This window comes from Triticum urartu, chromosome 1A (genome assembly GCF_056163025.1).
Source record: "Triticum urartu cultivar PI428250 chromosome 1A, HENAU_Tu73, whole genome shotgun sequence".
Lineage (NCBI taxonomy): Eukaryota > Viridiplantae > Streptophyta > Magnoliopsida > Poales > Poaceae > Triticum > Triticum urartu.
This window is the reverse complement of record NC_141873.1, coordinates 496,738,302-496,758,024: the sequence shown is the minus strand read 5'-3', so window position 1 is coordinate 496,758,024 and position 19,723 is coordinate 496,738,302.

Here is a 19,723-nt window from a genome sequence, read left to right as displayed (position 1 = left end):
GGAGCAATTTCAATTTATCATAACATAGGAAAGAGTCAATATAAGAGCTTTTCAGCAAGTCCACATACTCAACTATCATATAGTCTTTCACAATTGCTAACACTCACGCAATACTTATGGGCATGGAGTTTTAATCAGACACAGAGAAATATAGGGGCTTATAGTTCTGCCTCCAAACGTTTTACCTCAAGGGTAATGTCAACAATAATAGTTCATGAAAACTCACATCCAGTTAGCCATATATACCAGGATCTTTCCAACATGTTGTGCTTGCCAAAAGATAAAATGTAAAAAGGAAGGGTGAGGAACACCAAGACTCTTATGTAAGGTAGGAGATAAAAGTAAAAGATAGGCCATTCATAGAGGGAAGCAGAGCTTGTCATGCGCTTTTATGGTTGGGTGCACAAAATCTTAATGCGAAAGAACGTCACTTTATATTGCCACTTGTGATATGGACCTTTATTATGCAGTCCGTCGCTTCTATTTCTTCCATATCACACGATCGTATAAAGCTTATTTTCTCCCACACTAATAAGTCATACATATTTAGAGAGCAATTTTTATTGCTTGCACCGATGACAACTTACTTGAGGGATCTTACTCGATCCATAGGTAGGTATGGTGGACTCTCATGGAAAAACTGGTTTAAGGATGTTTGGAAGCACAAGTAGTATCTCTACTTGGTGCAAAGAATTTGGCTAGCATGAGGGGGAAAGGCAAGCTCAATCATGTTGGATGATCCATGACAATATAATTTATCTCAGATGTAAGAAAACATAACCCATTACGTTGTCTTCCTTGTCCAATGTCAACTCTTTAGCATGTCATATTTTAATGAGTGCTCACAATCATAAAAGATGTCCAAGATAGTATATTTATATGTGAAGACCTCTCTTTCTTTATTACTTCCTATTGATTGCAACGATGACCAAAACTATGTTTGTCAACTCTTAACAACTTTTATTCATCATACTTTTCATATGTGAGCTCATTACTCTCCATAAGATCTATATGATCTCTTTTATTTCCTTTTTATTCTTTCTCTTTTCTTTTATTCACTCAAGATCATGGCAAAATAATCAAGCCCTTGACTCAACACTAATCTTTATTATATATAGCTCACGGACTCAATTACATAGAAGGATCATAAAGCAAAACTCACAACTAGATCATATTAAAGCTTTATTCTACTATATCAAGATATTACCAAAGGGATCGAACTAAGAAAAACGGTAAAGATAGAAGTGATGGTGATACGATACCGGGGCACTCCCCCAAGCTTGGCAGTTGCCAAGGGGAGTGCCCATACCCATGTGATTATATCTCTTTTGCCGGTGAAGGAGTTGATGGTTTTGTTGATGGCGTAGGCTTCTCGTCCCTCTTCCAAGGCATAGGCTCACCATTATAGAAGTATGATTGAGTCTCCCGAAACCTCAAATCTGCAGCCAAACTCATCCTCTTGAATCTATATTCATACTCACGGTTTTGATTTTGCAGGTCATAGATCTGGCCTTGGAGGTGCTCGATTTTCTCATGAAGCTTGAAGATGGCCTCCCCAATGTACTTGACGTCCAGCTTGTGGTTGTTGGTGAACTCTGTGTTCATAATGTGATTGGAATCAAGTCCACGCTCCACCATCTCCTGACACTTGAAAACTTGTTCCTCCAATGCCTCGAGCCTTGCCTATGTGCTTCCGGTCTTCCTTGGTCCCTCAACATCGCGGATGTGCAACAACCCCTCACACATCTCAATGGTTTGAGGGTGTTGCAGCACTTCCGCGAGGTAGGGGTTGATGATCTTCTCGAAGAACATGACGATCTGGATCTCTCAAAAAAACAGCTCGAAACAAAGACAGAGGATATTTGCGTGATATGGGAGTTAAAACCTTCGGGAGATTATATAATGAATTTTTACCAACCAAAATACGTAACGTGCAAGAAAACAGAGTCCGGAGAGCACACGAGGTTCCCACGAGGTAGGGGGGCGCACCCAGGGGGTAGGGCGCGCCCTCCACCCTCGTGGATCCCTCGTGTCCTTCCCGGACTGCTTCTTATTTTTCTATTTTTCTAAATATTCCAAAACGGAAGAAAATTGCCATTAGAACTGTTTTGGAATCGGTTTACTTACCGTACCACATATCTATTCCTTTTCGGAGTGTGAAACGTTCCGGAAAGTGTCCCTTATGTATTCCTTCGGGGTTACGGTTTCAATAACATTGGTTTCAACATTTATAGGATTACCTGAGATATAATGTTTAATTCTTTGACCGTTCACCACCTTCGGATTTGTGCCTTCGAAGTTGTTGATTTTTATGGCACCGGAACGATAGACCTCTTCGATAACGTAAGGACCTTCCCATTTAGAGAGAAGTTTTCCTACAAAAAATCTTAAACGAGAGTTGTATAGCAATACATAATCACCTACATTAAACTCACGCTTTTGTATTCTTTTGTCATGCCATCTTTTAACTTTTTCTTTAAATAATTTGGCATTCTCATAGGCTTGGGTTCTCCATTCATCAAGTGAGCTAATGTCAAATAACCTCTTCTCACCAGCAAGTTTGAAACCATAATTGAGTTCTTTAATAGCCCAATAAGCCTTATGTTCTAGTTCGATAGGTAAGTGACATGCTTTTCCATAAACCATTTTATACGGAGACATACCCATAGGATTTTTATATGCAGTTCTATAGGCCCATAATGCATCATCAAGTTTCTTGGACCAATTCTTTCTAGATCTATTAACAGTCTTTTGCAAAATTAATTTGAGTTCTCCATTGCTCAATTCTACTTGACCACTAGACTGTGGGTGATAAAGAGATGCAATTCTATGATTAACATCATATTTAGCAAGCATTTTACGGAAAGCACCATGAATAAAATGTGAACCACCATAAGTCATTAAATATCTAGGGACTCCAAATGTTGGAAAAATAACTTCTTTAAGCATCTTAATAGAGGTGTTATGATCAGCACTACTAGTTGGAATAGCTTCTACCCACTTAGTAACATAATCAACAGCAACTAAAATATGTGTATCCATTGGAGGCAGGAAAAGGTCCCATATAATCAAAGCCCCAAACATCAAATGGTTCAATAACAAGTGAACAATTCATAGGCATTTCTTGACGTCTACTAATATTACTAATTCTTTGACATTCATCACAAGATACAACAAACTTACGGGCATCCTTGAAGAGAGTAGTCCATATGTGCAGTTCTATCTCCAGCATGGTGTCCTCCATAAGCTTCAGAGTGACACTTGCGTAGGATCTGTTCCTGTTCATGCTCAGGTACACAACGTCTAATACTTTATAAAGATGTGGGTCATCCCAAAAGTAATGTCTCAAATCATAGAAAACTTTTTCTTTTGCTGGTATGTGAAACTAGGTGGTATAAATTTAGCAACAATATAATTAGCATAATCAGCATACCATGGAGTAGTACGAGAAGCATTTATGAAATTTAATTGTTCATCAGGAAAGCTATCATCAATAGGTAGCGGGTCATCAAGAACATTCTCTAGCCTAGACAAGTTGTCTGCAACGGGGTTCTCATCTCCCTTTCTATCAATAATATGCAAATCAAATTCTTGTAGCAAGAGAACCCATCTAATAAGTCTAGGTTTAGCATCTTTCTTTTCCATAAGATATTTAATAGCAGCATGATCCGTGTGAATAGTTACTTTAGAATCAACAATATAAGGTATGAACTTATCACAAGCGAATACAACTGCCAAAAATTCTTTTTCAGTAGTAGCATAATTTCTCTGAGCATTGTCTAGAGTTTTACTAGCATATTGAATAACATTTAATTTCTTATCAACTCTTTGCCCTAGAACAACACCTACAGCATAATCACTAGCATCACACATAATTTCAAAGGGTAAATTCCAATCAGGTGGCTGAACAATAGGTGCAGAGATCAATGCTTTCTTAAGTATTTCAAATGCTTCTACACAATCATCATCAAAAACGAATGGTATATTTTTTTAATAAATTAGTCAGAGGCCGAGAAATTTTTGAGAAGTCCTTAATGAACCTCCTATAAACGGCATGACCAAGGAAACTTCTTATACCTTTGATGTCCTTGGGACATGGCATCTTTTCAATAGCATCAACCTTAGCTTTATCAACTTCAATACCTCTTTCAAAAACTTTATGCACCAAGACAATACCTTCATTAACCATAAAGTGGCACTTCTCCCAATTCAAGACAAGGTTAGTTTCTTCACATCTTTGCAAAACTCGATCAAGGTTGCTTAAGCAATCATCAAAAGAGGATCCATAGACGGAGAAATCGTCCATGAAAACCTCACAAATCTTTTCACAAAAGTCAGAGAATATAGCCATCATGCATGTTTGGAAGGTAGCAGGTGCATTACATAAACCAAAAGGCATACGTCTATAAGCAAAAGTACCGAACGAGCAAGTAAAAGTGGTCTTAGATTGATCATCAGCTGACACAGGTATTTGAGAGAAACTAGAATAACCATCTAGAAAGCAAAAATGTGTATGTTTGGATAATCTTTCTAGCATTTGATCAATAAAAGGTAAGGGGTAATGATATTTTTTAGTAGCCTTATTTAATTTGCGGAAATCAATTACCATCCTATAACCTATAATAATTCTTTGTGGAATCAATTCATCTTTATCATTAGGAACGACGGTAATACCTCCCTTTTTAGGGACACAATGGATATGACTTACCCACTGACTATTAGCAACGGGATAAATTATACCTGCCTCAAGGAGCTTTAGTATTTCCTTTCTTACCACTTCTTTCATCTTAGGATTCAGCCGTCGTTGGTGATCATGAACTGGTTTGGCATATTTCTCCAAATTTATTTTGTGTTGACATAGTGTGGGACTAATGCCCTTAAGATCATCGAGAGTATATCCAATAGCAGCACGGTGCTTCTTCAGAGTTTTCAATAATCTCTCTTCTTCATGCTCTGAAAGGTTAGCACTAATAATAACAGAATATATCTTTTTCTCATCAAGATAAGCATATTTAAGAGTATCAGGTAACGGTTTGAGCTCAAACACGGGATCACCCTTGGGTGGAGGAGGATCCCCTAGGATTTCGACAGGAAAATTGTGTTTCAGGATGGGTTCCTGTTTAAAGAATACTTCATCTATTTCCCTTCTTTCATTCATAAACATATCATTTTCATGGTCTAGCAAATACTGTTCTAAAGGATCACTAGGAGGCACGGCAATAGAAGCAAGACCAATAATTTCATCTTTACTAGGCAATTCCTCTTCACGGTGTTGTCTACGAAATTTAGAGAAATTAAATTCATGAGACATATCACCTAAACCAATAGTAACAACATCCTTTTCGCAATCTATCTTAGCATTAACTGTGTTCAAGAAGGGTCTACCAAATATAATGGGACAAAAGCTATCTTGTGGGGAACCAAGAACAAGAAAATCAGCAGCATATTTAGTTTTCCCACACAAGACTTCAATATCTCTAACAATTCCAATGGGTGATATGGTATCTCTATTGGCAAGCTTAATGGTAACATCAATATCTTCTATCTCAGCAGGTGCAATATCATGCATAATTTCTTTGTATAAGTCATGCGGTATAGCACTAGCACTGGCACCCATATCACATAAGCCATGATAACAATGATCTCCTATTTTAACAGAAATAACAGGCATGCCTACCACGGGTCTATGTTTATCTTTAGCACAAGGTTTAGCAATTCTAGCAGTCTCATCACAGAAATGAATAACATGCCCATCAATATTATCAGACAAGAGATCTTTAACAATAGCAATATTAGGTTCAACTTTAATTTGCTCAAGAGGTGTATAGGTTCTAATATTGCTTTTACGAACCACAGTTGAATCTTTAGCATGATCTTTTATCCTAACAGGAAAAGGTGGTTTCTCAACATAAGCAGTAGGAACAATAGGATCATTATAAGTGACAGTCTTTTCTTCAACTTTAATAGGTGCAGCTACCTTTACTTCTATGGGAGGATGATATTTGAACCACTTCTCCCTAGGGAGATCAACATGAGTAGCAAAAGATTCATAGAAAGAAGCTACTATTTCAGAGTCAAGTCCATATTTAGTGATAAATTTACGGAAAACATCGGTATCCATAAAAGATTTAACACAATCAAACTTAGGTGTCATACCTGACTTCTTACCTTCTCGAGGTCCCAATCTTCAGAGTTGCGTTCAATTATTTCCAATAAATCCCATTTGAATTCAATAGTCTTCATCATAAAAGAGCCAGCACAAGAAGTATCAAATATCAAAAAGCCGAGCATATAAATTTTGAATAATTATTTCTCTTGGAAGCTCATGATTGGGGCATGAATATAACATTGATTTAAGCCTCCCCCAAGCTTGAGCGGTGCTTTCTCCTTCGTGAGGCCAAAAATTATATATATAATTGCGATCACGATGAACAACATGCATAGGATAAAACTTCTAATGAAATTCCAATTTCAATCGTTTGTAGTTCCATGATCCCATATCATCACATAGCCTATACCATGTCAATGCATCTACTTTCAAAGATAAAGGGAATACCTTCTTCTTAATAACATCATCGGGCACACCTGCAAGCTTAAATAATCCACAAACTTCATCCACATATATTAGGTGCTCATCGGGATGCATTGTTCTGTCTCCTGCAAAAGGATTAGCTAGCAGTTTTTCTATCATACCCGAAGGAATCTCAAAGTAGACATTTTCATTTTCAGTATGTTCAATAGGTTGAGGAGCAACTCTTTGCTCTACTGGTCGGGGTGAAGATACTCCAAACAAGCCCCTCAGAGGATTACTTTCCATAGTAACAAGTGACAGTAAATTTCAGCACACTATATAAATTTTTCCTTACCAAATTCCACCTACCAAAGGCGCTTCACTCCCCGGCAACGGCGCCAGAAAAGAGTCTTGATGACCCACAAGTATAGGGGATATATCATAGTCCTTTCGATAAGTAAGAGTGTCGAACCCAACAACGAGCAGAAGGAAATGATAAGCGGTTTTCAGCAAGGTATTCTCTGCAAGCACTGAAATTATAGGTGACAGATAGTTTTGTGATAAGATAATTTGTAACGAGCAACAAGTAACAAAAGTAAATAAAGTGCAGCAAGGTGGCCCAATCCTTTTTCTAGCAAAGGACAAGCCTGGACAAATTCTTATATAGAGAAAAGCACTCCCGAGGACACATGGGAATTATCGTCAAGCTAGTTTTCATCACGTTCATATGATTCGCGTTGGGTACTTTGATAATTTGGTATGTGGGTGGACCGGTGCTTGTGTACTGCCCTTACTTGGACAAGCATCCCACTTATGATTAACCTCTATCACAAGCGTCCGCAACTACAACAAAAGTATTAAGGTAAACCTAACCATAGCATGAAACATATGGATCCAAATCAGCCCCTTACGAAGCAACGCATAAACTAGTGTTTAAACTTCTGTCACTCTAGCAACCCATCATCTACTTATTACTTCCCAATGCCTTCCTCTAGGCCCAAATAATGGTGAAGTGTCATGTAGTCGACGTTCACATAACACCACTAGAGGAGAGACAACATATATCTCATCAAAATGTCGAACGAATACCAAATTCACATGACTACTAATAGCAAGACTTCTCACATGTCCTCAGGAACAAACGTAACTACTCACAAAGCATATTCATGTTCATAATCATAGGAGTATTAATATGCATATAGGATCTGAACATATGATCTTCCACCAAATAAACCAACTAGCATCAACTACAAGGAGTAATCAACACTACTAGCAACCTACAGGTACCAATCTCGGACTTAGAGACAAGAATTGGATACAAGAGATGAACTAGGGTTTGAGAGGAGATGGTGCTGGTGAAGATGTTGATGGAGATTGACCCCCTCCCGATGAGAGGATCGTTGGTGATGACGATGGCGATGATTTCCCCCTCCCGGAGGGAAGTTTCCTCGGCAGAACAGCTCCGCCGGAGCCCTAGATTGATTCCGCCAAGGTTCCGCCTCGTGGTGGCCGAGTCTCGTCCCGAAAGCTGGCTTATGATTTTTTTTCCTCATCGAAAGACTCCATATAGCATAAGATGGGCATCGGAGGGCCACCAGGGGGCCCATGAGGTAGGGGGCGCGCCCAGGGGGGTAGGGTGCGCCCCCCACCCTCGTGGGAAGGGTGTGGCCCCCTCCGGAACTTCTTGTGCTCAGTATATTTTATATATTCTGGAAATGACTTCCGTGAAGTTTCAGGACTTTTGGAGCGGTGCAGAATAGGTCTCTAATATTTGCTCCTTTTCCAGCCCAGAATCTCAGCTGCCGGCATTCTCCCTCTTTATGTAAACCTTGTAAAATAAGAGAGAATATGCATAAGTATTGTGACATAATGTGTAATAACAGCCCATAATGCAATAAATATTGATATAAAAGCATGATGCAAAATGGACGTAGCACACCCACACATGATATTCCGATTATCTTTTTGAATTCTCCCAACCACACTATATCAGAGAAGTTTGCTATTACATTGATGGGTTGCGTTTTACTATTACACATGATGATTTTGATAGATATAATATGCATGTGCTTGCTGCTCCTACTTGCAATTATTATGATAGAGGAACTACATCTCCGCCTCTCTATGTTTCCAATACGAAAAAATTGCATGAAACTGTTTATACTATGCATTGGCCTTTACTTTGTGTGCATGAATTGTTCTTTTATGACATGCCAATGCATAGGAAGAGAGTTAGACTTCGTCATTACATGATATATGTTACTTTGTGCTCACTACTAAACTACAAATCATTGTTAATTAAAATTGGCTTTGATATACCTTGGGATCCGGGTGGATTCATTACTTGAGCACTATATGCCTAGCTTAATGGCTTTAAAGAAAGCGCTGCCAGGGAGACAACCCGGAAGTTTTAGAGAGTCATTTATTTCTGTTGAGTGCTTTCATATAGTTTAAAAACAAAAACAAAATAAAGAGGGGAACCCAAAACTTTTTCAAAAAGGAAAGTGAAAGTGAGAGAGACCAGCATGGTTGATGTGGGGGAGCTCCTTGAACTTTGTTCATGCTCACGGAAACTTTGTGAATCTTGATTACAGAAAATTTTCAACAAAAATAATTATACCCTTCTACAATTCCATTGTATTATAAAAATAATGTGCCAAGGTTTGCCTTTAGGATGTTTTAGATTACTTATTGGTTTGTACGGTGTAGGACAGAAACTTTGGCTGTAGTGCGCGATTTTACGTTTTTTACTGGAACATCAAACGGTTCTGAAACTTTCTGCACTGTATTTCTATACAAATTTTTTATTTTTCCTAATTTTGGTAGAATTTTTGGAGTACCAGAGGTATGGTGAATGTTCACATTATTACAGACTGTTCTGTTTTAGACAGATTCTGTTTTTGATGCATAGTTTGCTTGTTTTGATGAAACTATCGATTTATATCAGTGGATTAAGCCATGGAAAAGTTATATTACAGTATATACAATGCAAAAACAAAATATGAATTGTTTTACAACATTACTTAGAGTAGTGATTTGTTTTATTAGTTACACTAACGGATCTTACCAAGCTTTCTGTTGAGTTTTGTGTGATTGAAGTTTTCAAGTTTTGGGTGAGATCACGATGGATGAAGGAATAAGGAGTGGAAAGAGCCTAAGCTTGGGGATGCCCGAGGCACCCCAAGGAAATATTCAAGGACTCCCAAGCAACCAAGCTTGGGGATGCCCCGGAAGGCATCCCCTCTTTCTTCTAACAATCATCGGTAATTTTACTTGGAGCTATATTTTTATTCGTCACATGATATGCGTAAATCTTGGAGCGTCTTTTGCATTTAGTTTTCACTTTTCCTTGATGCACCATTCTGGTATGATATAGTCCATGGTTGATTTATAGAATGCTCTTTGCACTTCACTTATATCTTTTGAGTATGGCTTTATAGAATGCTTCATGTGCTTCACTTATATCATTTGAAGTTTGGATTGCTTGTTTCTCTTCACATAGAAAACCGCCATTTGTAGAATGCTCCTTTGCTTCACTTATATTTGTTAGAGCGTGGGCATATCTTTTGTAGAAACAATTAAACTCTCTTGCTTCACTTATATCTATTTAGAGAGATGACAGGAACTGGTCATTCATATGATTAGTCATAAAATCCTACATAAAACTTGTAGATCACTGAATATGATATGCTTGATTCCTTGCAATAGTTTTGCGATATAAAGATGGTGATATTAGAGTCATGCTAGTGGGTAGTTGTGGATTATAGAAATACTTGTGTTGAAGTTTGTGATTCCCATAGCATGCACGTATGGTGAACCGTTATGTGATGAAGTCGGAGCATGAGGTATTTATTGATTGTCTTCCTTATGAGTGGCGGTCGGGGACGAGCGATGATCTTTTCCTACCAATCTATCCCCCTAGGAGCATGTGCGTAGTACTTTGTTTCGATGACTAATAGATTTTTGCAATAAGTATGTGAGTTCTTTCTGACTAATGTTGAGTCCATGGATTATACGCACTCTCACCCTTCCATCATTGCTAGCCTCTTCGGTACCGTGCATTGCCCTTTCTCACCTCGTGAGTTGGTGCAAACTTCGCTGGTGCATCCAAACCCCGTGATACGATACACTCTATCACACATAAGCCTCATTATATCTTCCTCAAAACAGCCACCATACCTACCTATCATGGCATTTCCATAGCCATTCTGAGATATATTGCCATGCAACTTCCATCATCATCATATACATGACTTGAGCATTCATTGTCATATTGCTTTGCATGATCGTAAGATAGCTAGCATGATGTTTTCATGGCTTGTCTGTTTTTTTGATGTCATTGCTATGCTAGATCATTGCACATCCTGGTACACTGCCAGAGGCATTCATATAGAGTCATATTGTTCTAGATATCGAGTTCTAATATTGAGTTGTAAGTAAATAAAAGTGTGGTGATCATCATTATTAGAGCATTGTCCCATGTGAGGAAAGGATGATGGAAGCTATGATTCCCTCACAAGTTGGGATGAGTCTCCGGACTTTACAAAAAAATAAAAGAGGCCAAAGAAGCCCAAATAAAAAAAGAGGCCAAAGAAGCCCACCAAAACAAAAAACAAAAAAAATGAGAGAAAAATAGAGAAGGGGCAATGCTACTATCCTTTTACCACACTTGTGCTTCAGAGTAGCACCATGTTCTTCATATAGAGAGTCTCTTGAGTTATCACTTTCATATACTAGTGGGAATTCTCATTATAGAACTTAGCTTGTATATTCCGATGATGGGCTTCCTCAAATGCCCGAGGTCTTCATAAGCAAGCAAGTTGGATGCACACCCACTTAGTTTCAGTTTGAGCTTTCATACATTTATAGCTCTTAGTGCATCTGTTGCATGTCAATCCCTACTCCTCACATTGACATCAATTGATGGGCATCTCCATAGCCCATTGATTAGCCGCATCGATGTGAGACTTTCTTCCTTTTTGTCTTCTCCACACAACCTACATCATCATATTCTATTCCACATATAGTGTTATATCCATGGCTCACGCTCATGTATTGCGTGAAAGTTGAAAAGGTTTGAGAACGTCAAAAGTATGAAACAATTGCTTGGCTTGTCATCGGGGTTGTGCATGATTTGAATATTTTGTGTGGTGAAGATGGAGCATAGCCAGACCATATGATTTTGTAGGGATAACTTTCTTTGGCCATGTTATTTTGAAAAGACATGATTTCTTTATTAGTATGCTTGAAGTATTATTGTCTTAATGACAAATATAGACTATTGCTTTGAATCACTCGTGTCTTAATATTCATGCCATGATTAGATTACATGATCAAGATTATGCTCGGTAGCATTCCACATCAAAAATTATCTTTTTATCATTTACCTACTCGAGGACGAGAAGGAATTAAGCTTGGGGATGTGTAATAGTAAAACGCAACCCATCAATATAGTAACTAGCCCCTACTTTTTGTTTACGCGCTCTTTATTATCTTGCAAACCTATCCAACAACACCTACAAAGTACTTCTAGTTTTATACTTGTTCTAGGTAAAGCGAACGTCAAGCGTGCATAGAGTTGTATCAGTGGTCGATAGAACTTGAGGGAATATTTGTTCTACCTTTAGCTCCTCGTTGCGTTTGACACTCTTACTTATCGAAAGAGGCTATAATTGATCCCCTATACTTGTGGGTTATCAGTCAAGTCAATCACATCATTCTCTAATGATGTGATCCCGTTAATCAAATGACAACTCATGTCTATGGCTAGGAAATTTAACCATCTTTGATTCAACGAGCTAGTCAAGTAGAGGCATACCAGTGACACTTTGTTTGTCTATGTATTCACACATGTATTATGTTTCCGGTTAATACAAATCTAGCATGAATAATAAACATTTATCATGAAATAAGGAAATAAATAATAACTTTATTATTGCCTCTAGGGCATATTTCCTTCAGTCTCCCGCTTGCACTAGAGTCAATAATCTAGTTCATATCTTTATCTGATTAGTTCACATCTCCATGTGACTAATACCCAATGGGTTTACTAGAGTCAATAATCTAGTTCACATCGCTATGTGATTAACACCCAAAGAGTGGTCATGTTTTGCTTGTGAGAGAAGTTTAGTCTACGGGTCTGCAACATTCAGATTCGTATGTATTTCGCAAATTTCTATGTATACAATGCTCAGCATGGAGCTACTTTAGCTAATTACTCCCACTTTCAATATGTATCTAGATCGAGACTTAGAGTCATCCAGATCGGTGTCAAAGCTTGCATTGACGTAACTCTTTACGACGAACTCTTTGTTACCTCCATAACCGAGAAACATTTCCTTATTCCATTAAGGATATTTTTGACCTTTGTCCAATGATCCACTCCTGGATCACTATTGTACCCTCTTTCCAAACTTATTGTGAGGTACACAATAGGTCCGGTACACAGCATGGCATACTTTATAGAACCTATGACTGAGGCATAGGAAATGACTTTTCATTTTCTTTCTATTTTCTGTCGTGGTCGGGTTTTGAGTCTTTACTCAACTTCACACCTTGCAACACAGGCAAGAACTCCTTCTTTGACTATTCCATTTTGAACTACTTCAAAATCTTGTCAGGGTATGTACTCATTGAAAATATATCAAGCGTCTCGCTTTATCTCTATAGATCTTGATGCTCAATATGTAAGTAGCTTCACTGAGGTCTTTCTTCGAAAAACTCCTTTCAAACACTCCTTTATGCTTTCCAGAAAAATTCTACATTATTTCCGATCAACAATATGTCATTCACAAATACTTATTAGAAATGATGTAGTGCTCCCACTCACTTTCTTGTAAATACATGCTTCACCGCAAGTCTGTATAAAACCATATGCTTTTATCACTTTATCAAAGCATATATTCAAACTCCGAGATGCTTGCACCAGTCCTTAGATGGATCGCTGGAGCTTGCTCACTTTGTTAGCACCTTTAGGATCGACAAAACCTTCTGGTTGCATCATATACAACTCTTCTTTTAAGAAATCCATGAAGGAATATAGTTTTGACATCCATTTGCCAGATTTCATAAAATACGGCAACTGCTAACATGATCTGGATAGACTTTTAAGCATCGATACGAGTGAGAAAATCTCATCGTAGTCAACACCTTGAACTTGTCGAAAACATTTTGCGGCAATTCGAGCTTTATAGATAGTAACACTACTATCAGCGTCCGTCTTCCTCTTGAAGATCCATTTATTCTTAATGGCTCACCGATCATCAGGCAAGTCAATCAAAGTCCATACTTTGTTCTCATACATGGATCCCATCTCAGATTTCATGGCCTCAAGCCATTTCGCGGAATCTAGGCTCATCATCGCTTCCTCATAGTTCGTAGGTTTGTCATGGTCTAGTAACATGACTTTCAGAAAGGATTCCCGTACCACTCTGGTGCGGACCATACTCTGGTTGTCCTACGAGGTTCGGTAGTAACTTGATCTGAAGTTTCATGATCATCATCATTAGCTTCCTCACTAATTGGTGTAGAGATCACTAGAACTGATTTCTGTGATGAACTACTTTCCAATTCTGGAGAAGGTACAATTACCTCATCAAGTTCTATATTCCTCCCACTCACTTCTTTTGAGAGAAACTCCCTCTCTAGAAAGGATCCATTCTTAGCAACAAATGTCTTGCCTTCGGATCTGTGATAGAAGGTGTACCCAACAGTCTCCTTTGGGTATCCTATGAAGACACATTTCTCCGATTTGGGTTTGAGCTTATCAGGTTGAAGTTTTTTCACATAAGCATCGCAGCCCCAAACTTTAAGAAACGACAACTTTGGTTTCTTGCCAAACCATAGTTCATAAGGTGTCGTCTCAACGGATTTAGATGGTGCCCTATTTAACGTGAATGCAGCTGTCTCTAAAGCGTAACCCCAAAACGATAGCGGTAAATCAGTAAGAGACATCATAGATCACACCATATCTAGTAAAGTACGATTACGATGTTCGGACACACCATTATGATGTGGTGTTCCGGGTGGCGTGAGTTGCGAAACTATTCCGCATTGTTTCAAATGAAGACCAAACTCGTAACTCAAATATTCACCTCCACGATCAGATCGTAGAAACTTTATTTTCTCGTTACGATGATTTTCCACCTCACTCTGAAATTCTTTGAACTTTTCAAATGTTTTAGACTTATGTTTCATCAAGTAGATATACCCATACCTGCTCAAATCATCTGTGAAGGTGAGAAAATAACGATACCCGCCGCGAGTCTCAATATTCATCAGACCACATACTTTAGTATGTATGATTTCCAACAAATTTGTTGCTCGCTCCATAATTCCGGAGAACGGCGTTTTAGTCATCTTGCCCATGAGGCACGGTTCGCAAGTACCAAGTGATTCCAAAAGTCCATCAGAATGGAGTTTCTTCATGCGCTTTACACCAATATGACCTAAACGGCAGTGGCACAAATAAGTTGCACTATAATTATTAACTTTGCATCTTTTGGCTTCAATATTATGAATATGTGTATCACCATGATCGAGATTCAATAAACCATTTATATTGAGTGTATGACCATAGAAGGTTTTATTCATGTAAATAGAACAATAATTATTCTTTGACTTAAATGAATAACCGTATTGCAATAAACATGATCCAACCATATTCATGCTTAACACAAACACCAAATAACATTTATTTTAGGTTCAACACTAATCCCGAAAGTATAGGGAGTGCGCGATGATGATCATATCAATTTTGGAACCACTTCCAACACACATCGTCACTTCACCCTTAACTAGTCTCTGTTCATTCTGCAACTCCCGTTTCGAGTTACTAATCTTAGCAACTGAACTAGTATCAAATACTGAGGGGTTGCTATAAATATTAGTAAAGTACACATCAATAACATGTATATCAAATATACCTTTGTTCCCTTTGCCATCCTTCTTATCCGCCAAATACTTGGGGCAGTTCTGCTTCCAGTGACCAGTCCCTTTGCAGTAGAAGCACTTAGTCTCAGGCTTAGGTCTAGACTTGGGTTTCTTCACTTGAGCAGCAACTTGCTTGCCATTCTTCTTGAAGTTCCCCTTCTTCCCTTTGCCCTTTTCTTGAAACTAGTGGTCTTGTCAACCATCAACACTTGATACTTTTCTTGATTTCTACCTTCGTCGATTTCAGCATCACGAAGAGCTTGGGCATCATTTCCGTTATCCCTTGCATATTATAGTTCATCATGAAGTTCTAGTAACTTGGTGATAGTGACTAGAGAACTCTATCAATCACTATCTTATCTGGAAGATTAACTCCCACTTGATTCAAGTGATTGTAGTACTCAGACATTCTGAGCACATGCTCACTGGTTGAGCTATTCTCCTCCATCTTGTAGGCAAAACACTTTGTCAGAGGTCTCATACCTCTCGACTCGGGCATGAGTCTGAAATATAAATTTCAGCTCTTGAAACATCTTATATGCTCCGTGGCATTCAAAACGTTTTTGAAGTCCCGGTTCTAAGGCATAAAGCATGGTGCACTAAAATATCAAGTAGTCATCATAGCGAGCTCGCCAAACATTCATAACGTCTGCATCTGCTCCTGTAATCGGTCTGTCATCTAGCGGTGCATCAAGGGCATAATTCTTCTGTGCAGCAATGAGGATAATCCTTAGATCATGGATCCAATCCGCATCATTTCTACTAACATTTTTCAACTTACTTTTTCTCTAGGAACATATCAAAAAAACGGGGAAGCTATGTGCGAGCTATTGATCTACAACATAGATATGCAAATACTATCAGGACTAAGTTCATGATAAATTTATATTCAATTAATCATATTACTTAAGAACTCCCACTTAGATAGACATCCCTCTAGTCATCCAAATGATCACGTGATCCAAATCAACTAAACCATGTCCGATCATCACGTGAGATGGAGTAGTTTTCAATGCTGAACATTATTATGTTGATCATATCTACTATATGATTCACGCTCGACCTTTCGGTCTCTAGTGTTTCGAGGCCATATCTGCATATGCTAGGCTCGTCAAGTTTAACCCAAGTATTTCTGCGTGTGCAAAACTGGCTTGCACCCGTTATATGTGAACGTAGAGCTTATCACACCCGATCATCACATGGTGTCTCGGCACGACGAACTTTGGCAATGGTGCATACTCAGGGAGAACACTTGTACCTTGAAATTTATAGTAAGGGATCATCCTATAAAGCTATCGCCGAACTAAGCAAAATAAGATGTATAAAAGATAAACATCACATGCAATAAAAAAAGTGATATGATATGGCCATCATCATCTTGTGCCTGTGATCTCCATCTTCAAAGCACCATCATGATCACCATCGTCACCGGCGCGACACCTTGATCTCCATCATAGCATCGTTGTTGTCTCGCCAACTATTTCTTCTACGACTATCGCTACCGCTTAGTGATAAAGTAAAGCAATTACAGGGCGATTGCATTGCATACAATAAAGCAACAACCATATGGCTCCTGCCAGTTGCCGATAACTCCGTTACAAAACATGATCATCTCATACAATAAATATAGCATCATGCCTTGACCATATCACATCACAACATGCCCTGTAAAAACAAGTTAGACGTTCTCTACTTTGTTGTTGCAAGTTTTACGTGGCTGCTACGAGCTGAGCAAGAACCATTCTTACCTACGCATCAAAACCACGATGATATTTCGTCAAGTTAGTGTTGTTTTAACCTTCAACAAGGACCGGGCGTAGTCACACTCGGTTCAACTAAAGTTGGAGAAACTCACACCCGTCGGCCACCTGTGTGCAAAGCACGTCGGTAGAACCAGTCTTGCGTAAGCATACACGTAATGTCGGTCCGGGCCACTTCATCCAACAATACCTCCGATCCAAAGTATGACATGCTGGTAAGCAGTATGACTTGTATCGCCCACAACTCACTTGTGTTCTACTCGTGCATATAACATCTACGCATAAAGCTGGCTCGGATGCCACTGTAGGGGAACGTAGTAATTTCAAAAAAAATTCCTGCGCACACGCAAGATCATGGTGATGTATAGCAACGGGAGGGGAGAGTATGTCTACGTACCCTCGTAGACCGAAAGCGGAAGTGTTTATCAACGCGGTTGATGTAGTCGTACACCTTCACGACCCGTACCGATCAAGTACCGAACGTACGGCTCCTCCGCATTCAGCACACGTTCAGCTCGATGACATCCTCGCCTTCTTGATCCAGCAAGAGGGGCGAAGTAGTAAATGAGTTCCGGCAGCACGACGGCGTGGTGACAGTGTTGGTGAAGAACAATCTCCGCAGGGCTTCACCTAAGCACTACGGAAACTATTACAGAGGATAAACTAGAGGGGACGGGGTTGCCGGCACACGGCTTGGTGTTTCTTGATGATGTTTTGGGTGCTAGCCCTACCCCTCTATTTACATGTTGAGCCTTGGGGTCAAAACTTGGAGTAAAAGCATCCACAAAGTCGGTTTCACCCGAAAGGCAAGAGTCCTTCTCGGACTCCAGGGCCAGACGCCAGGGTTCCCGGCGTCTGGCCCCTGGACTCCGAAAACTTCCTTTTGCGCTTTCCAAAAACCTTGTGGGCTTTCCCCTTTGGCCCAAATAAAGTGTTCTCGTACCCAAACATTTCGGGAAACATCCGGAACCCCTTCCAGAGAGCAAACACTATTATCCCATATATCAAACTTTATCTCCGAACCATTCCGGAGTTCCTCGTCATGTCTGTGATCTTATCCGGAACTCCGAACAACATTCGGTTACCAACATTCATAACTCATAAATACTATATCATCAACGAACGTTAAGCGTGCGGACCCTACGGGCTCGAGAACTATGTAGACATGACCGAGACACTTCTCTGGTCAATAACCAATAGCGGAACCTAGATGCCCATATTGGCTCCTACATATTCTACGAAGATCTTTATCGGTCGAACCGCATAACAACATACGTTGTTCCCTTTGTCATCGGTATGTTACTTGCCCGAGATTCGATCGTCGGTATCTCAATACCTAGTTCAATCTCGTTACCGGCAAGTCTCTTTACTCATTTCGTAATGCATCATCCCGCAACTAACTCATTAGTTACATTGCTTGCAAGGCTTATAGTGATGTGCATTACCGAGAGGGCCTAGAGATACCTCTCCGACAATCGGAGTGAGAAATCCCAATCTCGATCTATGCCAACTCAACAAGTACCATCAGAGACACCTGTAGAGCACCTTTATAATCACCCAGTTACGTTGTGATGTTTGGTAGCACACAAAAGTGTTCCTTCGGTAATCGGGAGTTGCATAATCTCATAGTCATAGGAACATGTATAAGTCATGAAGAAAGCAATAGCAGTAAACTAAAATGATCAAGTGCTAAGCTAACGGAATGGGTCAAGTCAATCACATCATTCTCTAATGATGTGATCCCGTTAATCAAATGACAACTCATGTCTATGGCAAGGAAAATTAACCATCTTTGATTCAACGAGCTAGTCAAGTAGAGGCATACTAGTGACACTTTGTTTGTCTATGTATTCACACATGTATTATGTTTCCGGTTAATACAATTCTAGCATGAATAATAAACATTTATCATGAAATAAGGAAATAAATAATAACTTTATTATTGCCTCTAGGGCATATTTCCTTCATCTTGTCTATCACATCATTTTCCTAATGATGCGATCCCATTATCAAATGACAACACATGTACATGGTTAGGAAACCTTAACCATCTTTGATCAACGAGCTAGTCTAGTAGAGGCTTAATAGGGACACATGTATTTGTTTATGTATTCACACATGTATTTAAGTTTCCGATCAATACAATTCTAGCCTGAATAATAAACCTTTATCATGATCAAGGTTGTCAGAATCGCGATTCTGAATCGGATCGGAGCTCCAATGGCAGGATCGCAAATCGTAAAATCTTCACTATCAGGGTCGTAAAATGTAGATTCTATGAACAGAATCATAGAATCAGAGGTGTTAGTTTGGATAGTAAAGTCGTAGAATCGTACAACAGAATCGTGATTCTGACAACCTTGATCATGATTTAGGACATATAATAATAACCATTTTATTATTGCCTCTAGGGCATATTTCCATCATATTGGTGAGCCATTAACCCACGTTCGCACACCACCTTGTTTCACGGAGGCGACCCAGTCCATGGAGGCAATTGCGGCCCAACAAGACGAGTGAG